This window comes from Planococcus citri, chromosome 5 (genome assembly GCF_950023065.1).
Source record: "Planococcus citri chromosome 5, ihPlaCitr1.1, whole genome shotgun sequence".
NCBI classification, from domain to species: domain Eukaryota; kingdom Metazoa; phylum Arthropoda; class Insecta; order Hemiptera; family Pseudococcidae; genus Planococcus; species Planococcus citri.
The window spans coordinates 3,194,916-3,209,112 of record NC_088681.1 but is presented as its reverse complement, the minus strand read 5'-3'; positions in this window follow the sequence as shown (position 1 = coordinate 3,209,112).

The window sequence follows — 14,197 nt, the reverse complement described above, 5'->3', positions numbered from 1 at the left end:
AATGTGTGTTCGCGTAAGTGTTAATCGTATTTATTGATCATATCTTGTGGTAATATCGTATTGTATAACCAAATAACCATCTGAGCTATCCGAGCAGGTAAGTCCACGCAAGTGGTGACAATTTATTCCATCTAGGTGGTTATTATTTACCTCACCATCCAAGACAGGTATTTCCGATCATACCTTGTCAATGTCGGTTATTCACATCTTAACCTACAATGTCAGTTATACTCTATTATATTATTACATCTTCACCACGAGAGATCGAATTTGAAAAAAATCAAAAACCAAACAAAAAGAAAACATTTTTCAAAAAGTATGTGAAATTTTTAAAAATTTCAAACTTTGAGTTTTCAAAGGAAGAGGGGGAGGATGGAGGAACTCTGACCTAAAAATTTGAAATTAGGTAATCCTACATCTTATTGAGGTCATTCAAGCCACAATTTTGTATTCAGACTCCATCGAACCTGAAGAAAAAAAAAATGAAAAAAGCTCCACCAGAATTGCCCTACCCCCAAAATCACAAGATTAAAAATTTCATACTAAACGCAGGAGCTCTCAGGCGAAATGGGATCTAAAAACTCATTTACTTCTCATAAGAAGTGGATGCAATGTCCATACAAAGTGGACTCAAAAAAAGTACAAGTCAAAAATCAAACCCAACAAAGTGGATGCAAAAACTTCTGACCAACTATACGAAGTGGATGCAACTTCCCTTCAAAAGTGGACGCGAAAATTGCGGTTTGTGGCACAGATTCAAATTTGTGCCAGTGAGTAAAGTGGATGCTCATCAAAGTGGAAGCAACCATAAGAAGTGGAAGCTGTCCATACAAAGTGGATGCAAAAAAAAAGTACAAGTCCAGAATCAAAGGAAAAAGGTTGCATTTTTCGATAACTTTGATAAAAAACTGGTTTGTTAAGATTTTTTTTTTATTTTTATAAGATAGTCCAGGAAAATTAGATGAAAAAAAGGGTCATTGGGAAAAATGGGGGAGAAAGCTGAATTTTGGTATACTGGTCCATTTTTTTGTGCTGAACACGAATCCGATGAGTCCCCGGTCGTCCCTGGTGTGCGTTCTCCCCTATTGTGGATCTAAGCCCCCCAAAACCAGTTTTTTGCAATTTTCTCCCCCGCATTGCATTTTAGCGAGAAATAGGTGGTCGGATAAGAATCTACGTCAAATTTCCGATCTAGTGATATATCAACTTTCATCATCAAAATAACTATATTTCGAAAATCGTGAAAATTGAGGGGGGCTGAGGGGCTCTGGAGAGGGGTGGGTGAGTGTAGCAGAAAATCTGAGGCCATATTCGTGCTCAGCGGTATCGAATCATATGAAAACGACACCAACATCATCAAAATAACTATATTTCGAAAATCGTGAAAATTGAGGGGGCTGAGGGGCTCTGGAGAGGGGTAGGTGAGTGTAGCAGAAAATCTGAGGTCGTATTCGTGCTCAGCGGTATCGAATCATATGAAAACGATACCCTACTCATTGATAGTTATTTTTTTCAAAATTCCCATTTCACCCCCCACCCCCCTACGATACATTATTCCAAGTTTTCACCACGGCGCACCACAGCAAAAATTTCTAATATAGTATATGATGTTTGGGGGCCAAAAATACATCCAAAAAACGTGTTTACAAAATTGTACCTCGCAATCTTGATTGTTAATAGGCATAAAAAAATGAAAAAAACGTCATTTTGAGGGGTAAATTTGAGGGGAGGGGGTTGAAAATTTTTGTGTGAATACCTATCAAGGATATACATAACTTCCAGAAAAATTTTCAAAATCGGTTGAAATGGGGCTGAGAAAAGTGCTACTGAAATTTCAAAAAGGGGGGCTCCGCAAAAAGGGTAGGGGGTGTGGATCTGAAATTTTTTGCGCAGAGGTTTCTCTATGGTACCCACCTTTCATGTTAAACGCTTTTGGGGACCATTTCACCCCTCTTAGGCGCCTACAGCCCTTATGTATTTTTTGGGGAACCCCCTTTTTTGAATGGTTGTGGTTCCACCCCCCTTGGGGGTAGAAAGAAAGTTGATATATCACTAGATCGGAAATTTGACGTAGATTCTTATCCGACCACCTATTTCTCGCTAAAATGCAATGCGGGGGAGAAAATTGCAAAAAACTGGTTTTGGGGGGCTTAGATCCACAATAGGGGAGAACGCACACCAGGGACGACCGGGGACTCATCGGATTCGTGTTCAGCACAAAAAAATGGACCAGTATACCAAAATTCAGCTTTCTCCCCCATTTTTCCCAATGGAATGCTATTTTTCCTGGACTAAAGAGTAGAATTTTCTCAAATCTGACTGAGGCAATTTTGATAAAAAAGTAGGATTTTTTTGCAATTTTGGCCAGAAAACAAGACTTTTTGGAAGATTTGATTTGGAAAAAACCATTGGTTATTTGGAAAAATTCTAATTCAAGAGTTTTTCATTCGGGAAAAAGTATTTGGAGGAATACTCGGAAATGGTTTTTATTTTCATGATGAAATCTAATTTGGTTGATTCGAACCGTTTTTCATGAATTAGATCAACTTTGATATACTTACATACATGATATTTCTCTGATATGATTGGATCCATGCAGTTTGATCATTCGATCTGTTTACATATTCACCAATCTAATCCAATTTCATATTATCGGATTCGCAATTCGATCTCTTCACATCTTTTTACATCAATTACAACAAATTCAATTTCAAATGATTTAATTTAATATAAGTTGCTATACCTATTCTCAGAAATTTTACACGCTCTAGTTTGCACGTTCAGACCAAAAAAAAAAATCAACCGTAAACTTGTATTTCAAATTTTACATTCATGAGAGCAAAAAAACATCGAAATCTATCACCTGTGTGATAAAAGAATAAAAAAATTCCTTTGCATTTTCATCGAAGCAAATTTTTAATATCAAATTTTCTCATTACTTCATTCTAACAATTTCATCATCTTCTTACACCTTCGTCAACAACCTTGGAATTTATATTTTAATCAACGTACATATTTCTCACGATGCAAATAGTTCGCAGCTTGTTTCATCTATAGTTAGGTATGCTTCGAGTCATTTATTTATATTGGAGTTTTTTCCCCCATTTCCTTTCTAATTGCCATATCCGAATCGAGCACGCTTTGAAAAAAAAATAAAGAATAACGTTAAAAACTTTATCACTTTTCGTAATCTATTTCGTCGATAACGTTGTTCAACGAAGAACATGGGAGGGGAAAATGGAATCGAAAGAAATAAGGGTGAAAACTCTGGCAATATACGGAACGATTGGCTGCAGCTGGGGAGGGCGGGAAAGGTGTAAAATTACAACATGAAAAACTTTACCACTTGAAGTTAAAAAATTAATACAAATCTCGCGAAAACAGATTCATTACGAAACTTTCAAAGATCTCGAGAAACACAATAAATCGCTACGTTGAAAAGGGGAAAATATTAAAATTGACTTTGGTCGGTTGTTTCTCTGATATAGGATGTGGGGGGGGGGGAGATTCTCCGGTGGTGTAGTTTTTTTTTCTTTTTCATTTCGAGAGGCACTTTATGAAAAGTGGAGTGTAGCTTGGCGAATTTCGATGTTTTTTAAAGGTGTACACTGTACAGAGTGTTATCAATGTATGAAGGTTAAAAAATTTTGAATTATAGTGACAATGGCTTCTTAACTCTTTGAGACTCGAGAAGAATCTGACAGATGAGTAATATGTAATTCTTCATTTTCACCTCACGAATAATCATATTTATTCTTCAACTAGATATAACAAAAAACAAACAGTCTATTTAACTAAGTACTATTTGCAAACTGGAAATTTGCACGAATGTGTTTTGGAATGAAGTTGAATGGAAAGCACACATACTTACTCGTAGTCTATAAATAGACTAATAAGATAGATGCAACGTGTGCAGTCTGCTCGATATCGCATCCTTCGTGTTAGATATTTTTAATATAAGTTTATATTAGGTTTGGTATTACGTACGTAGTAGTACGCAGCAGTACTGAGGGTGCTATACATAGTCGTTATTGTTGTTGTCGCCATGTCGATGTCGTTCGGGTGTTGGAAACTGATGGTGGTGGTGGTCGAAGTATTAGTGCACCGTGCGCATACAAAAAACACTAAATCCAACTTTTTTACATCAAAAATTTCACCGAGAATTGAGTTGCGGTTACGGAAAAGTGTCGTATTTTGCATAAGAATAAACGAAAACTAGCTGAAAATACATCCTCCCAGAGGAAATGAATTTACACAAAAGACAGGAGGCGTTTTTTTTCTTCTTCTTCCATCTTTCTCTCTGTCTCGCAACATCGGAATTACTCTGGGGAATCAAAGTGAAATAACGAACGGAATCCGAAATCTGAATATAAAAACTTATTTTTTTCCTTTCCCCTTTTTTTTTCTTTTTGCTTCTTTTTCGCGTCGCGTCGCCGTCGCGTCAGACTATATATATAGAGGTAAAAGAGAGAATTACCAACATGAGCGAGAAAAGTTTCGATTTATTTGTGTAAATATAAATTATATTGCAATTTGATTACTCGCAAAAGGAGTAGTGCTATTCAAGGTTGTATACGAGTTACTACGTATTTATTCGTATAGAGTTTATTTGCGAGTACGAGTTGATTTTCTCCAATGGCAGAATGCACGATGGAAATAACTTTTGCGAAAATTCCGCAAAATTTCGGCTACGACGCGAGAGAAATTTGTACGAAAATTGACGATAAAAAAGTTGAAAATTTCGTTACCTAGCTCGTACGTCGTTGTACGCTCCAGTGAGATCGAGCAAAGAAATCAGCGAACTAAACTTGAAAATGATGGTCGTAAAATTGCAGCTGCTGGAGCAAAAGATAGCCGTCTGGGGGCAGCAATGGGTAAATTTCGAAGAATCGTCATTACTTTCGCATAGGATTTGTAACCGAATTCTATGGTGAATTGTTAAATTGTAGTAGTGGTTCCAAAATTTTCAACTCTGACTACTGCAACGAGCGTGGTGATTGAGAAGAATTTCAAAAATATTTGCAAAGATAAGTATTTCTCAAAACAAGTAACTTTAGTAACCAGAAAAGCTGGAAAAGGGAACCACAAAGTAACCAAAAAGAGGAACTACCAAAAAACATCAATATACGAGTACATACCTAATATACAAAACATTCATTTTAAAATTAGAATACAAAAAAATGTATATGTACCGTGCTTCAAAAAGAAAAAAAATCATCAAATTCGCGAGAAAAAGATATCAAAACCTGGTAAAAATTGACACACTTTTTTTCTTTAAAAAAAAAGGAAAAATGCAACAAAATTATTGAAATTGAAAGAAAATGACCAAAACAGGAAGCAGAGAAAATATAAAGACCTGGAGAGAGAAGAATGAGTCATAGAATAATGTTGAAAAACGTCAAAATCATAAGTCCCTGACAATAAAACTCAAGAGTAAAATTCAAAAATGAAAAGAAAATCTCTAAAAATTAAAAAATTCTATTAAAAAAAAATTGAAAAAAATCACAAGGATTTGCACCCCCCCCCCCAACCGCCGATCCACCGGGACAACTTTCATTTTCATAAAGGGGACATCCTAAGGAATATCTTAAAGCAAACTTGCCCAAAAAAAAGTTGGCCTTACTTACAAAATGGCGGCCATTGATTGACAGGTCAGCCGAAATCGCAGATTTTGCGTTTTAACTAGGACTTGTACGAACTTTTTCTAACTTTACAAAGATAGATCGAACGAAAGATCATGCAAAAATTTATCACTTGTCAAAATTTCAAGTGCTAAAGTGCGTTTTTCGATTTTTGGAGAATTTTTGAAAATCAAATTTAGGCCAAAAATGAGGAAAAAAATCAAAATGTTACCAAATTGACCAAGAAAGCTGAAATTTGGGATATACCCTATTTTCGACATGTCAAATCGATTGGAAACGGTTTCAACCGATTTTGAGCAGTTCTGGAGCCTCCAGCAGATTTTTGAAACTCGAAGTTCCCACAAAATTCCATCAAATTGGAGTTGTAAAGCTAAAATTTATTCTAAAAACTAATTTCAATAGGCTACGAAGTACTGCAGGTGAATTTCAAGTCATTTTAGAGCCTCCAGCGACTTTTTGAAAATTCCTGAAGCCTCCAGCAGTTTTTTGAAACTTTAAAATTTTCACAAAATCTCATCAAATGGAGATGGAAAGCTGAACTTTACTCTACACTCCAATTTTAACACCCTCTGAAAACGACTTCTGGTGGATTTCATGTCATTTTAGATCCTCCATCGACTTTTTTGAAGATTACTGGAGGCTCCAGTAGATTTTTGAAACTAGAAATTTCCCCAAAATTTCATCAAACCAAGATGGAGAGTTGAAATTCATTCTGCAAACTAATTTCAATACTCTACGAAGTTGACTGCAGGTGTATTTCAAGTCGTTTTGGAGCCTCCAGCGACTTTTTGAAAGGTTATATGGCTTTTTTTGGAAAATTGAAATTTCCTAAAAGTAGCTGGAAGTTTCGAAAACCATTTGAAACCACCATTTAGTCTACGAAGTAAATTTCAGCTTGCCAACTCCATTTGATGAATTAATGTTGCGAGAATTTCAAATTTGAAAAATCTACTGAAGGCTCCAATAATTTTCAAAAAAGTCGCTGGAGGCTCTAAAATGACTTGAAATTCACCTGCAGTACTTCGTAGCCTATTGAAATTAGTTTTTAGAATAAATTTTAGCTTTACAACTCCAATTTGATGGAATTTTGTGGGAACTTCGAGTTTCAAAAATCTGCTGGAGGCTCGAGAACTGCTCAAAACGGGCTGAAACCGTTTCCAATCGATTTGCGGCATGTCGAAAATAGGGTATATCCCAAATTTCAGCTTTCTTGGTCAATTTGGTAACATTTTGATTTTTCCCCTCATTTTTGGCCTAAATTTGATTTTCAAAAATTCTCCAAAAATCGAAAAACGCACTTACGCACTTGAAATTTTGACAGGTGATAAATTTTTGCATGATATTTCGATCTACCTTTGTAAGGTTTGAAAAGTTTCGTACAAGTCCTAGTTAAAACGCAAAATCTGCGATTTCGGTTGACCTGTCAATCAAAATGGCCACCATTTTGTAAGTAAGGCCAACTTTTTTTGGGCAAGTTTGCTTTAAAATGTTCCTTAGGATGTCCCCTTTAAGAAAATAAAAGTTGTTCCGATTGATCGGCGGGGGGGGGGGGGTTGCAATTACTCCTATTGTCATATGCCGGACTATAACTTCCAAAATATTTTCCCAGTTTTAGGAATGATATTTTTTGATGTTTTGGCTAAATTAATGCGAAATACTTACATATTTACGAAGAAAACATTTTCGAAAAATATGAATTCATTTAAAAATAAACGATTTTGAAATCTTAAATCGCTCAGTAGAATCCTAAAAGTGGTCTTGGATTTTAAAGACGATATTTTAGATCAACGCAGAATCTCACATACTTTCATTCAGGGCAGAGCAATTTCCCAAAACAGGTTAGGTAGCGGCTGGAACGAAAAAACTGTGTTTTTTTCTAAATTATCCACGCTTTGACAACCTATTTCTTCACCCCCTCCCTCGAAACCTTCATTGCTATTTTTTTTTTTTTGGATAACTTCCAACATAAAATAAAGGTCTCCATCGAATTTGGTCAAAATGCATCGAATTTTTTTCTAGACAATCCACCCTAATACGTCACACTTTCTTTTTTAATTTTCAAGAAATTTAAGGGACCAATGAAAGCGTTGGTGGGATCCAATCAAAAAAATAACTTGATATTTGTATTCGGCGTTCTCGAAAACACAGGAAACGATATGTCACACTATACATCGACTTTTTTTTACATTTTGACCAACATTTTGGGGCCTCGCACCCCTCACGGTTTCGCGAATCCCATCACAAAAAGTTTATGGGTGTAGATACCAAAAAACGGTAGGTTTATTCCTGGACTTTTTTCAAGCGTTTAAAACATATCTCCAAAAAATTTAACGAGGTTATTGAAACTATACTTTTGAGGAAAGCTCAGCTTTGAACTTTCGAAATTTTTGACGAACTAAATCTCAATTACCTTTAAAATGGTGTCAACCCGAGCCCCGCCAAGTCTGATCTTATCTGGAATAACCCTCCGACAAAAATTAACGGGAAAAAGAATCGCTGTATTTACGGCAAACTGAGTATGCAATTCTATTAACACTCAGATTGCCTCTAAATCAATGCACTCACATTCAACATGCAAAATCTGTCGATTCCCTACTCTGTGGTTGGTGATCTCCCCCTCCCCCTACTCCTCAAATCCAGAAATTTGGATCGAATGCTCGATCGATGTGGTTCTGCGTAAGTATAACTTTTGAGCTGTAACTTGAAAAGCTCTCAAAAGGGTTAAACAAAAGATGATGAAAATATTAACGAAAACAAAATGAATAATTACCGCACGATGAGCTCATCGCGGTGAGAAATAACGTATAGTGGTAAACCTCACCCCTCACGTATTTAAATATCGCGTAAGATCATACTAATTAATCTTAATCATTATTGTTCTAGTGTTTCGAAGACGCCGTCTAAGATTTCGCCAGAATCATTGTCGAAAGAAGACAGAGACAGAGAATTGATAAAACTCGAGCATATTCACAATCCATCAAAAGGTCTACGTAAGCGTCATAAACGAGTCGTGAAATTCGCGTTCGAGTATAATGGCGTACAGTACGTTGTTTTTTTTCTTTTTTCGTTTACACTATTTATATTATAAAACATTTCTTGCTGGAATTAATAGAAGCATAATCGTCGGCCATTTTCTTCAGAATTAGTATATAGCGCCCGTGTATACGTTGTGCGGACTCTATTCGACGACATAAATGGTTAAAATATTGTAAAATGGGCTGTTACAACGTGTTGAATTATGGTAGTTAAGCTCATTATACACGTAATGTCTTTTCCTCCCTCGGCAATATGCAATTATTTTACAGTTATTTGTATTCCGCGATGAGCACTTTAGTAGCTTAACGTTTATGTCGCGTTTTCATTGTTAGCTGCTTTTGACAATTAACGTTCACAAATATAAAGGCGTTCGTCCTATGTGTTGTAAATACCAACTACCGAGTTATACCGTTGTCGCTCGAGTAAAAATACGTACTCGTGTACCTAACTCCGGCGATCACGATGCCAGGCAGGGAGGAAAAATGCTGGGTGTTGGCCGTTGGGCCATTATACTCGTGCGAGTATAAGGTGACCAAGATAGCTACATAACTGGTGAGAATTGAGAAGATAGTGCGTGAAATACATACAGTGTACGAGAGAATATGCCTCTACCTATAAATACGTGTGTTTGTAGAGTGAAAACCTCAAAAGAGAGAGATGGTGTTGCGGTAAACATTGTGGTCTACAGATGAAGTACGCTGTATGATTTATAGAAACGCACCGGCTGCGTGAACTACGTAAATACTCGTACATCTGCCTTGCTGTATGTTCAAATCTTCTACATTCCGAAGATCTTTCGTCTGGAAATTATGTCAGAGAGCTAAAGGTGCTCTTTGTACCGTGTGGTCAAGATATGCTATAAATTTTAACCAATCACTATCATCGGTAACTTATGCTGGGTGTTTGGTGAAATGATACCATACTGTTTCGGATTTTACTGAAGCACGTTGAATTTAAAAACTTGTACCTACAATATTTTGAAAAATACAAATCAAGGTGTTCAAAAATTTAATATGTAAATGAAAAAGGCGTGACCTTTCGATGACTTTAACTGGATGAGTAATCACTTTTGGACGAGTTGTTTTTTTTAAATTACCCACGTAAGTTGGAAATCCAACTTTAATGGATGATTTTTATAGAATTTTTCACGCTCATCACTGAAAAAATAACGAAAAAATTCCACCAGGTCAGGATTTTTCACATTTTCAGAGCTGATGAAGCTAAATTGTGAGGGTGCATACGAGAAGGGACCACTTGACAGGAAAATCAAATTTTTTTCTACCAAATTTTTGTAGGAACTTTTCGAGGATCAAATGGAACCTCCCACAAGACCCCAATTTCCAAGATTTTATCGCAATATTTCAATTTTAAGTGAAGCATGATAAAATTAATGTCAAAAACATTGCAAAAAATCATGTTCTTATGCAAAAATATATATATAAATATAAATGCAAAAAAAAAAATTTTAAATGACAAAATTATTTTTTCTCAATTTTTTTGGAAAATTTTGAATGCTCTTTCTGGAAAATGTTACTTTTTAATTTTTTTCAATATTTCATCCAATTTAAACAATTTTTGTGGAATTTCAACAACGGAATACACCAATTTATGAGAGTTTTTAGTAACTGGGAGACATATCTATACAACTCGTACATATCCATACAACTACCCTGTTATTTACAAAATTGATCCAAAAAAATTTACATATTTCAATTCCCTCATGGTGAGGCGAAGTATTGGAGAGGTTAAGGATAGACTGAGGAAACATACTATCAGGCTTTGGCAAAGGGGCTGGGATGAAGCTGATGAAAATTATAATTTAGTCAAGGCAATGTTTCCTAGCTTAACAGAGCGCTTAAAAGTTCCTGATATTGCTTGTGACTACAGTTCTTCCCAGATTCTATTAGAGACTACTTGCATGCAATTGATCGAACTTTTAGTCATAATTGCCCCTGTGGTAGTAAGGCCCAAGACAATGATCACATAGTTTACAAATGTATGTATTCTTTGCCTAAGTACTACATCCGAATAGGTACGAGTTTATAGACGGAATAAATAAGAAGATAATTTTTGATGAAAGGTTTGATGTTTTTTCTAAGGAATTGGTTACATGGCTCATCAATTAGCTCTGAATACGAGGCTCATTTATGTAGACTAGGAATACTAGCTGATTCAGACAGTGGCTAGTATCCCGATTCGGACTAATATGGAATAGGTATTCTTCTCTTCTCCACATCTAGAGGTCACTCCCATACTTTTTTTATTTTGTTTATTCTATGTGAAGTGACTCTCCTTCCCTAGTTTTCCTTATTTATATTATGTGCCTTGTTCATTCTACCTAATTTTCCTTCGTTGGTCTGGCTAAGACTCCGGTAAGTTTTATGCTTGGGGAGATGAGGGTGAGATCAGATGAGAGTTTAGCTTCGTGATGCGGCTCAATTCTGATGTACTCTGTCACACATACTACAACCATTATGTCATAGTGGGACTTACATCCTTCCTTACCATCTTTATTATCCAGATGGTGTCTGGTGCAGCTGCGGTTATACTCTGGCTGTTTGGACCACACATTGATAGGCGTTCACATCCATGAGTGTCTAGTGGGATACATGTATCTTTGTGCCAAATTAGCAGGTTATCTGCAACAGGGCCCTCAGGGTGCTGGAACTCACCATCCATCTATATTCCATCTCAATTGTTGACAACTCGTTGACTTACCTGTTAATGTAGAGCAAACTAGGACAAATACAAGAGTGCCTTGCCTAACCAAGCCTGTGAATCTACCTTGTGATAATATATTTTACTATTTTACATTGTATATTTACTATGCCTGAAACTAATACTTGTCGAAGTGTTTCAGATACTCTTTTTTTTAGGTAATATAGTGCAATGGTGTCCTTCCCCAGTTGGGTGAAAATCTGCTCTTACGCGACATAAAAACGTGGGCAGGAGATTTAACACTTTACACCAATGCTTTTTCTGCTCATTAATCAGCGCATATTTTATTTACGTGTAAAAATCTGCCATTGATCAATATTCTTGAAAATTTTTTTGGCACCAGTGGGGATCGAACTCGAGTCCCCGGATCTGTGAGCAGAATCCTTGCTACCTACGCCACCAGAGCACTTGGTAGAAGTGACTAAAGATTTATACACTAAGCTGAAACACACGCGCAAAATACCACATTTACGCGCGTTTTTCAGCAAATATGCGAATAAATAGGTTCCCCTACGAAATATTTGCGTAGCGTATTTTTGTGGCTGGTTTTTTCAACGTGCAAAAATACGCCACATAATTAGAAGCATAGCGGCTTCACGCGATAAAAATACGCCGCTGTGCAGAAAATGTGACCACCTAAAAAGTAGCTTCAAATTACGCCCGTGAATTGAAGCGCGATTTTGAAAACTGTAAAATCTGCTGCATGGCAGCAGTTTAAAGTCGCGTTGAAGTATAAAACGCCAATTAAACTGCTCTTAGATACCACGTATTTATTTGCAGAAGGGCAGATTTTCACCCAACTGGGTCGTAGCAGTACCAACAAACGTTTCTCCTCTGCCTGGAGGCAAGACACCACTGGTTGGTAGCCACTGAGTGGGGCCCCTGCTCCTGACTGTCTCTGCTGGGAACCTGATCTGGATTCATGCAGGCTCCGTTCCATCCTAGTTTAAGATTGTATGTTTTTATACTTATTAAAAAAAAAAAAAAAAAAAAAAATGGATGTGGAAAAATGTTTCTATCTGTCAGGGATGTATGAAGTGGGGCTCGTAGTGATGGTGTGAATGACTTTTTTCAGGGAGGCATGTGTGGTGGTGGGGAGTGCAAAGTCTTGTAAGAGATCTTAGTAGGTATCTTACGTTCGCCGGGGTCTGTTTGAAGCTTGCTTCAACTACACCCCTTCCACAAAAAACAAGTCAACTAAGTACGTAAGCAAGTATGTATAATTTTTACAATAATTTCTGCACTTTTGACAAATTATCGTTTAATTTTGAGAAAATTTCATTAATTATTTTTGGTAATTGCATTTGATTTTTAGCCAACAGGATGACATTTTGATGACTTTGATGACCTGGTAGATACCTTGGAGACTCTTGAGTAATTTTCAAGGACAAGGTGAGACTTTCTGGATTTATCTGTTTACTTATTTATTCATTTTGTCTAAAAACGACAATTTTTAGGACTTTTTGGCAAAAAACTGCACTTCTTGGCAATTGACTTGGACAAAATGCGAGACTTTTTGCCATTTTTTGCCTTAGGAGTTTTACAATTTTAGAAAAATGCATTGCTTTTCAACAATTTTTGGCAATTTTAGGCAAAAAATAACTTGTTGACAATTTTTGATGAAAAAGTGGGAATTTTTTGCAAGTGCAGGTGTGAAAGCTGTTCTGAACAATTTTGGTTGAAAGCGAAAATTTTTATCTCGGCAAGAGCGAGACTTAGACAATTTTTAGCAAAAAATATAACTTTTTAATAATTACGAGTGAAAAGGTGATACTTTTTCGCTAAATTATATCGAAAAAAGAAAACTTTTTCACAACCATATCACAAAGCAAGACTTTAGAATACTATTTTTGATTTAAATAAGTGAGATATTTCGACTGTTTTTAGAAAAAAACTAAGACTGAACCAATTTTTGGAGAAAAAGTGAGACTTTTGGAATAAGAGAAAAAAACGCCACTTGGCTGCCTTACACCTTGATTCGCATCGAAACCTCACTTTCCCTACCAATTTCCCACCATAACGCGGGTAAAAACAAGGTAAAAAAAAAACGCAAAACAGTCGAAAGAAACAACACTTCTTGCAAGTTGTTACAAAAGTTTAGCTTGTACGAGTATATTAAAATATGCAACCGGATGTAATTTACGGGTTCCGAGGGGAATGTTTTTATAAAAATAGTTTACCGCTGGTTACATAATATAGACATACCATAACCATACAGCAAGTACACCTTCACACACCAACACTCCAGCAAACGCAAATTGGTACGTGGTAACACTGTGTTGTCAGCTTCGGTAACCCCCTCGAGAACATATTTCACCGGGGCTGCTTTCTGTCGCTAACAAACGCGGATGACACAATAAAACTAACCCTGCTCAACCTAGGCCTTTGCCATACCATATACGAGTATAGCATGCAGTATCACTATCAACGTACTATTTCTAAATGTTATACGTACTAATGGCGTGACGTCATTACAGGCGGTCTCAAATGTAGGTATTTTTTTCTGCAACTCGCCACGGTCGCGGGTCGCATTCGCAATTTGGCGAAAGAGAGGAAAAAAACCAACGCAACTTTGCCTCGGATAGGTCTCTCTAGATGTACGAGTCGAGTACGAGTATTCTGTATAATATTATGTAGATGTACGAGCGAGTGTGATTTCCAAGACGTGAGGAGTGAAGAAGAAGTGTGGTGTGGGGGTGCGGCGCCGAAATATATATCATCTGTTGGAAATGTTTTATTTTATTACTTTGGAGGATTTAACGCTCGGTTTCCTTCATTTTATTCCCTTTGTAATGTCGCCT